Raw genomic sequence first — 7,984 nt, 5'->3', positions numbered from 1 at the left:
TTCTACTTCTGCAGCTATAGCGTTTTCAACCCAAATTTTGTTGGTTTCTAGCTTCAGATCAATGACTCCTTCAGGTTTGCTCGTATACCTGTCATACAACTCCAAATGCTCATTTGCAGCTATTGCTTCAATGATCTTGATGATACCAGAGGCTGTTGTTAGAAAGATTAGGATAAGTATTGTTAGTATCGTCTCCTCAGGGATTGATGCGATATTATCGCCGTTCTACAGCTCAGTGTATTTTGAGTTAAGGCTCTGGATGTTTTTAGTGTCATGAAAGATAAATAGCATGAAAAGAAATTTAAGAAAATAACTTAGGTTTTAAAAACGGTTTGGTAAAACTGTGTCAAGATTAGTGTTCATTAGTTTGCTTCATATGTACTCTAAAGATTATATATATGAACCTATTCATGATTAATACAATCACGTATCCTCTCGATACTGTTTATCTCTAAAGCAATATCGTGATTATTATCATATTCACCGTCAAATGATCTCTCATGCCGACAATCAACATGATAATCTTAAAAGCTTGATACTTGTGAATATCAACTCACAAATCTATCTCTAGAGTTTGTTTATTGATAGATGAATATCTTTTAGGTCTAGCTTTGAAACATATCTCTCAATAATGATCCAAAACAACAAATGAAACATAAATAACAAGATATTCACCATGTATTAATCATTAACCAAGTTCATACATAATAGATCAAAGAAAGTACATATTTACAAACTAACTACCTCTAATCTTGACACAAGATGAAACTTAGCCCTCCATATCCATGGAAGCTTCAACAACAAGCAACAAACCAAGATTTAGTGACATCAAACTCAAGAAGATCAAAGAAAGATGTTTGGAAATCTTGATTTTCTCTTAAGAAAAATGGTTTTTCTCTTCTTCTCTTGCCCTAACTTTTCTCCCAAGTGTGTGTTATGATAAGAACTAAGCTAACCACTCTTAATCATCAATTTTATGTGGCTAAGAACAAAAGTTGAAAAAGTAGGTCCGCTGAGCGGAGCAGTAAAAATATCTGATTTGTCTTCAAGGTCCGCTGAGCGGAGGTAAATTTTCTGCTCATCCCTGCCCATGTCCGCTTCAGCTCCGCTGAGCGGACTTGCTGGTAGAAAAATGGCTGCCATCCCTGCCTGGGTCCGCTTGGACTCCGCTGAGCGGACCTCCTTGCACAAAAATTCTTCTTTTTGCATTCCATCCTCATTGCAAGCTTGTTTTGATCATTCTTCTCCTTCCATCTTGTCCAAAAATTGTTAAAACCTAAAGAAAACATAACAAGAGTTAATAAACTAACTTAATTTAGAAAATAAACATAAAGTTATTTATTTACATACTATTATATCAAAAAGTAATCAAATTTGGCACAAGAGTTTCAGAAATACCACAAAACATATATACAAACTATGCACAAATGGGATTCTAACAACTCTCCCCAACTTTGATCTTTGTTTGTCCTCGAACAAAGCTAGCTCAAAAACATACATCATCGAATCACATGAGGTTAGTAACATCAATTGAATGGTTCAAACTTGAGTTACATACCTACAAGATAAGTCTTCTTTGCTTGTACAAGATTCTAACATGACTATGAACCACTTTCTGAACACAAACTTTCAACACAATTGCATTAAAGAGATAATGTTCATGAATGAATCACCTATGTTTCTTTTCACAAAAATAATTGAAGGACAATTGCCATGATAGCATAAAGGACAAATCACACTCACTAGTAATGATGCACATCCAAAACAATTCATATATTCATCTATACTATGCACACGAGACAATAGAGACAAAAATCACTGAGGACTTCATTCGGTTGTAACTTGGCCTGGGTTCCAAACAAGTGATATTATATGTACACGGCCATTGAAACAAAGAGGGTGAATGATCATGGAAAGCATTATTTATGTACAACACTACTAATATGTTACCCTTTTGTTTTTCACCATACAATGCATTCTTTCCTTTTCTTTAGACCATTAACACATTTTTTTTTCTTTTCTTTTATCATTTGCTCATTCTTTCTCAAAAAAAAAATTTTTCATTGATTTTCCTTTTTCAAAGAATGCATTGCACCACCATTTTCTTTCTTTTCTTTCTCTTTAAGAAACATCTCTCCCCAACTTTAAACATTTACATCTATAAAGACATCAATGCTTTCCATTTAAGGTTCAAGTACTATTGGGTTAAGTGTTTACCAAAGAAATTGTCAAGTGAATCACTTCTCTTTATCAAAATTCATTGTGTTTTCCTTTTAGTCACTTGACAAAACAAAAATTTTAGGCTCAAAATTGGTTACAAAAGATCATACACTCACGGGTAGCCTTGTTTAAGGTGGTTTTTCTCATACTACTCAAAAAATTTGCCTCGATCCCTTCTAAGCTCTAATGTCTCATTGATCCGCTGTCGCGCGCGGATCAAAAACGAGTTGTTTTGTATAAAAGCAGTACAGCGACAATGGCTCGAGTCGTATCGCAAGGATTCTTGGTATTATTAACTAAAAGCAAATTCGAAATTAGGGGAGGTTTGGTTTAAGGTTCGATTTAACAAAAAGAGCAAATAAGTGATTTTGAAAAGTGATTATAAAATAAGTTGTTCTACTGTTCGGGTTCCCCACTTATCATCGGTAATTATAAATCTAATCCCTAAGCGAATTCTATCCCCTATTCGATTACAGAAACAATAAACAAGCGAGATTGATACTATACGGTTTATATTCCTATTATCCGAATTAAGCAAACGGATTCAGCACTCATGAATTAAGCAGACATGAATTGACATACGCGAGTTAACGATAAAGCAACGTTAAATCACGAAACAGATCAAGAAACATAAACTGATCGAATTTAATCAATAATATTATGTATGAATCGAATTAAGCATGCAACACATATATAAGATTATTGAAAGGGAAAAGAATTGGGATTAAATTATAAAACCTCAAAGATTCGGTGGAACATGAACAGTAGATCAACGATAGGATTAGTTCGCCATAGGATTCGTCAAAAGCTTGCCAAATTTCGTGAATGGAAGATGATTCTGAACAGTACCACGGCTGCTACCCTAAGGGGAAAGATTACAACCCGTTTTACAACCCAACTGGGTCAAACATACGACCCAGACCCAAAACTAATTGACCCGAAACTTAACTAAAACTAGTGCTGCAACTTCAACGAATATTCTGGCCCTTCTACAATCCGATTCTGACTTCGACTCCAACATAAGAATTGTAGCTCTTTCTCTTAGCTTTCCGTCGATTATTAGAACGCCTCAATCGGACTCCTGGAACTCCAGATATGATCGTTTCCGTGCAGACTGCTAATGCTGAAAAATTAATACGAAAAACAATTAAGTGCAAAAATAAAATAAAATAAAATATTAAAACATATTAAAACATAGAAATAAATAAAACAAACCGAAGAAATGCTTGAGTACAAACATGGAAGAATGTGCATCAAAATGCACTGATCAAATTCCCCCACACTTGAACTTTTGCACTCCGAGCAAAATGAAAAGAAAGCAGAAATACATCAACAGTTACTCATCCTAGGCTACAAATCTTCTTCGGTTAAGTTTGCATCGACAGGTACTAATCTTGCACACTAAGGACATCGTAAGAACACTAACCACAGATATGCAGACATAAGGCTCCTAAATACACAAACCAATTCAAATCATATTATTATACCATAGCCTAACTTACTCATCATTTTTGCTCTTTTTCATTCAGGCGCAATCACATTAAGCCCGTTATCTCCACACACTTATAGCAGGACAACCGGTTAGTGACTCTGATCCTTTTACACGGGGTTCCGGTACTTGCGTGGCATAACCCTTTGCTTACTCGGATGTAGTTGCGGGGGATCGGACCGTAATCCTCCCTACCAAGTTCAGCACCAGAAACCGCTGAACCAACTAACAAAGAGTTTTGAAAACTTTTTTTTTGAAGATTACACAACCGTTGGGTTAAGTGACCGGGTGAGGATCACCAAACTTAGAATGTGTATTACCTTTTTCTTTTCTCTTTTTTTCTTTTCTTTTCGGAACATTCACTTATATTCATCGGCTTCCTGCGTAAAGTGTGTGAGAGATGGTGCCGACTGCTGAAATAAACTACTCAAGAGCTGTCAAAGAATGAGAAATTAAGGCTAAAACATAATAACAAATTCAAATCAATTTCCGTATGCAGGAGACTTACGGTGTTAGAACGATACCGATCTTGTGAATTTTTCCCAAGTCTCCGCAAACCCGACTCAAATCAGTGTGTAGCCTAAAACTTTCAAGAAGATGCATTTTTTATTGAAATTAAACAAAATACTAACACAAAAAAAAAACAAATAAAACACACAATTTCCTCCCCCACACTTAAACTAAGCATTGTCCTCAATGAAAAGACATTACTAATAAAGTAGAGAGAAGGAAAGAAGGACTCCCTGATCAAGTTGCAGTGTAGTCAGGTGCTTCTAAAGAAAGCTCCTCTATGCTGACATCTTCAGGCACCGGACTTTCATGGAATAACTTCAGCCGCTGCCCGTTAACCTTGAAGACTTTGTCAGTACCTGCACTTTTTATTTCTACTGCACCATGAGGGAAAACATTAGTAACAACAAAGGGGCCAATCCATTTGGATCGAAGTTTCCCAGCCATTAGCTTAAGGCGGGAGTTAAACAGTAAAACCTGTTGGCCCACAGAAAATTCCTTCCTAGAAATCATTTTATCATGGAAGTGCTTAGTTTTTTCTTTATAAATCCTAGAGCTCTCATAAGCCTCTAATCTAAGCTCTTCCAACTGTTGCAATTGGAGTTTTCTTTCAATACCTGCTTGTTGCATCTCCAAATTACAACTCTTCACCGCCCAAAAAGCACGGTGTTCTATCTCAACAGGAAGATGACACGCCTTACCAAAAACAAGTCGATAAGGAGACATCCCAATGGGTGTCTTGAAAGCTGTCCTTTGAGCCCAAAGTGCGTCTTCTAGACGACGGCTCCAGTCTTTCCTGTTTGGCTGCACCATTTTCTCTAAAACCTGTTTGATCTCCCTGTTTGAGATCTCAGCTTGCCCATTAGTCTGTGGGTGATATGCAGTAGAGACTCTGTGCACAACTCCATACTTTCGGAGTAAGGCTTCCATGGTGCGGTTACAGAAATGAGTGCCTTGGTCACTTATGATAGCTCGCGGTATTCCAAACCTGCAAAAGATATTAGACTTGACAAACTCTGCAACAACTTTAGAATCATTAGTCATAGTGGGGATAGCTTCCACCCACTTTGAAACATAATCAACAGCAAGTAAAATGTAAAGGAAACCAAATGATACAGGAAAAGGACCCATGAAATCAATTCCCCATACATCAAATACCTCACAGAAAAGCATAGGCTGCTGAGGCATTTCACTCTTGCGAGTGATGTTTGTACCTACTATCTGGCACTCTTTACAAGTGCGATAAATCCCAAAAGCATCCTTAAAAATAGTTGGCCAATAGAAGCCTGAATCAAGGACTTTTCTTGCAGTCCTTTGAGGACCGAAATGTCCGCCGACTTGAGATGCATGAGAAAATTTTAAAATAGATTCAATCTCATTGTCGGGGACACATCTCCTGATTACCTGATCACTACCAAACTTCCATAGATATGGATCATCCCAAACATAATATTTGGCATCACTCTTGAGCTTGTGAACCTGTGATCTAGATGCACCTGTAGGAAAAACACCAGCAACAAGAAAATTAACAATGTCAGCAAACCAAGGTGTAATCCCGTGCAAAAGAAACAACTGCTCATCAGGAAAGTCATCCTGAATAGGAAAAGGATCTTCATCTCTCTCTATCCTGCTCAAGTGGTCAGCCACTAAGTTCTCAGCTCCACTTTTGTCTTTAATCTCAACATTAAACTCTTGGAGCAGCAACATCCACCGAATCAATCTCGGCTTTGCATCCGGCTTCTTCAGCAAGTACTTTAAAGCTGCATGGTCAGTAAAAACAACAACCTTGGAACCTAGCAAATAAGATCTGAATTTATCAAGAGCAAAAACAATAGCTAGCAGTTCTTTTTCAGTGGTGGTGTAATTAGACTGTGCAGAATCTAAAGTCCTAGAAGCATAGTAAATAACATGGGCAGCCTTGTCAACTCTTTGTGCAAGGACAGCCCCAACTGCATAATTGGAAGCATCACACATAAGCTCAAAAGGAAGTGTCCAATCAGGTGGCTGAATGATGGGAGCGGAGGTCAATGCTTTCTTCAAGAAGTCAAACGCTTGTTTGCATTTGTCATCAAAATCAAAAGTGACGTCATTCTTCAACAAGTTCGACAGCGGAAGAGCTATCTTGCTGAAATCCTTGATGAAACGCCTGTAAAAACCTGCATGACCAAGAAAAGAACGAATCTCGCGAATGCAAGAAGGGTAAGGCAATGTAGAAATCACATCAATCTTAGCAGGGTCAACAGAAATTCCTTTTTCAGAAATAATATGACCAAGAACAATTCCCTGCTCAACCATAAAATGATACTTTTCATAATTCAACACAAGGTTAGTCTCGATGCATCTTTCTAAAATCAAGCTTAAACTGTTCAAGCATGCATCAAAAGAAGAACCATAAACAGTAAAGTCATCCATAACACTTCCATGCAATTTTCAATAAAATCAGAGAAAATACTCATCATGCATCGTTGGAAAGTGCCAGGAGCATTGCAAAGGCCAAAAGGCATCTTCCTGTAAGCAAATGTACCGAATGGGCACGTGAAAGTGGTCTTTTCTTGATCTTCAGGTGCAATATGAATCTGAAAGTAACCTGAAAAACCATCAAGAAAACAATAATGTGATTTACCAGCTAGCCGTTCAAGCATCTGGTCAATGAACGGCAAAGGAAAGTGATCCTTTCTAGTAGCCTGGTTCAGTCTCCTGTAATCAATACAAACTCTCCAGCTGTTCTGGACTCTAGTGGGAACAAGTTCATTCTTTTCATTTTTTACCACTGTGAGTCCAGATTTCTTAGGTACAACCTGCACTGGACTTACCCACTTACTGTCAGAGATAGGATAAATGATACCTGCTTGCAAGAGTTTGGTTACCTCTTTCTTTACAACATCAAGAATCAAAGGATTAAGCCTCCTTTGGGGCTGCCTTACTGTTTTCGCTCCATCCTCAAGTAAAATCCTGTGCATGCACATCGAAGGACTAATACCTGGAAGGTCGGCTAATGTCCACCCGATTGCTTTCTTGTGCTTCTTCAATACCTGCAAAAGTCTGTCCTCTTGATTGAAATCAAGGTTAGAAGAGATAATAACAGGAAGTTTTTCATTATGCTCCAAGTAAGCATATTTCAGGTTCCCAGGGAGCTCTTTTAGCTCTAAGGACGGGGGTTGAATGATGGATGGAAGGCTTGGGGCAGCCGGGATGTCAAGAGCATCGACGGCAAAAACAACCTCATCAGTAACAACTTCACCTGTAGGAAATGTATCAGGCTGCAAGGAAGCATCAATCTCAGCACAAAGGACACAAACGTTAGTGTCAGTGCAGTCAGGACATGAATAATCATCATCAAAATCAGAGAGAGATGGAAAATCAAATGCAAATAATTCAGAATAACTCTCATCAACTAGTTCAGAAATCAACTCAATGTTAAAAACCGAATGCTCCTCCACAGGGTGTTTCATGGCATCGAAGATATTAAATTTTGCGACGATGTCACCAAATTCCATGGACATGGTTCCATCATCAACATCAACTTTTGTCTTCGCCGTTTTCATGAACGGTCTGCCTAAGATGATGGGAGCTCTGCTTGACTTAGTTTCTCCTTCCATGTCCAGAATGTAGAAATCTGCAGGAAAAATTAAATCGTTAACTTGAACGAGGACGTCTTCCACTATACCGGTGGGACGTGCATTGCTCCTGTTCGCCAGTTGAACGATTAAACCTGTATGCTGCATGGGACCAAGGCAAAGGTTATTATAAATAGAAGTAGGCATA

Source organism: Vicia villosa, linkage group LG6, assembly GCF_029867415.1.
Source record: "Vicia villosa cultivar HV-30 ecotype Madison, WI linkage group LG6, Vvil1.0, whole genome shotgun sequence".
NCBI classification, from domain to species: Eukaryota; Viridiplantae; Streptophyta; class Magnoliopsida; order Fabales; family Fabaceae; genus Vicia; species Vicia villosa.
This window is presented reverse-complemented; position numbering follows the sequence as displayed.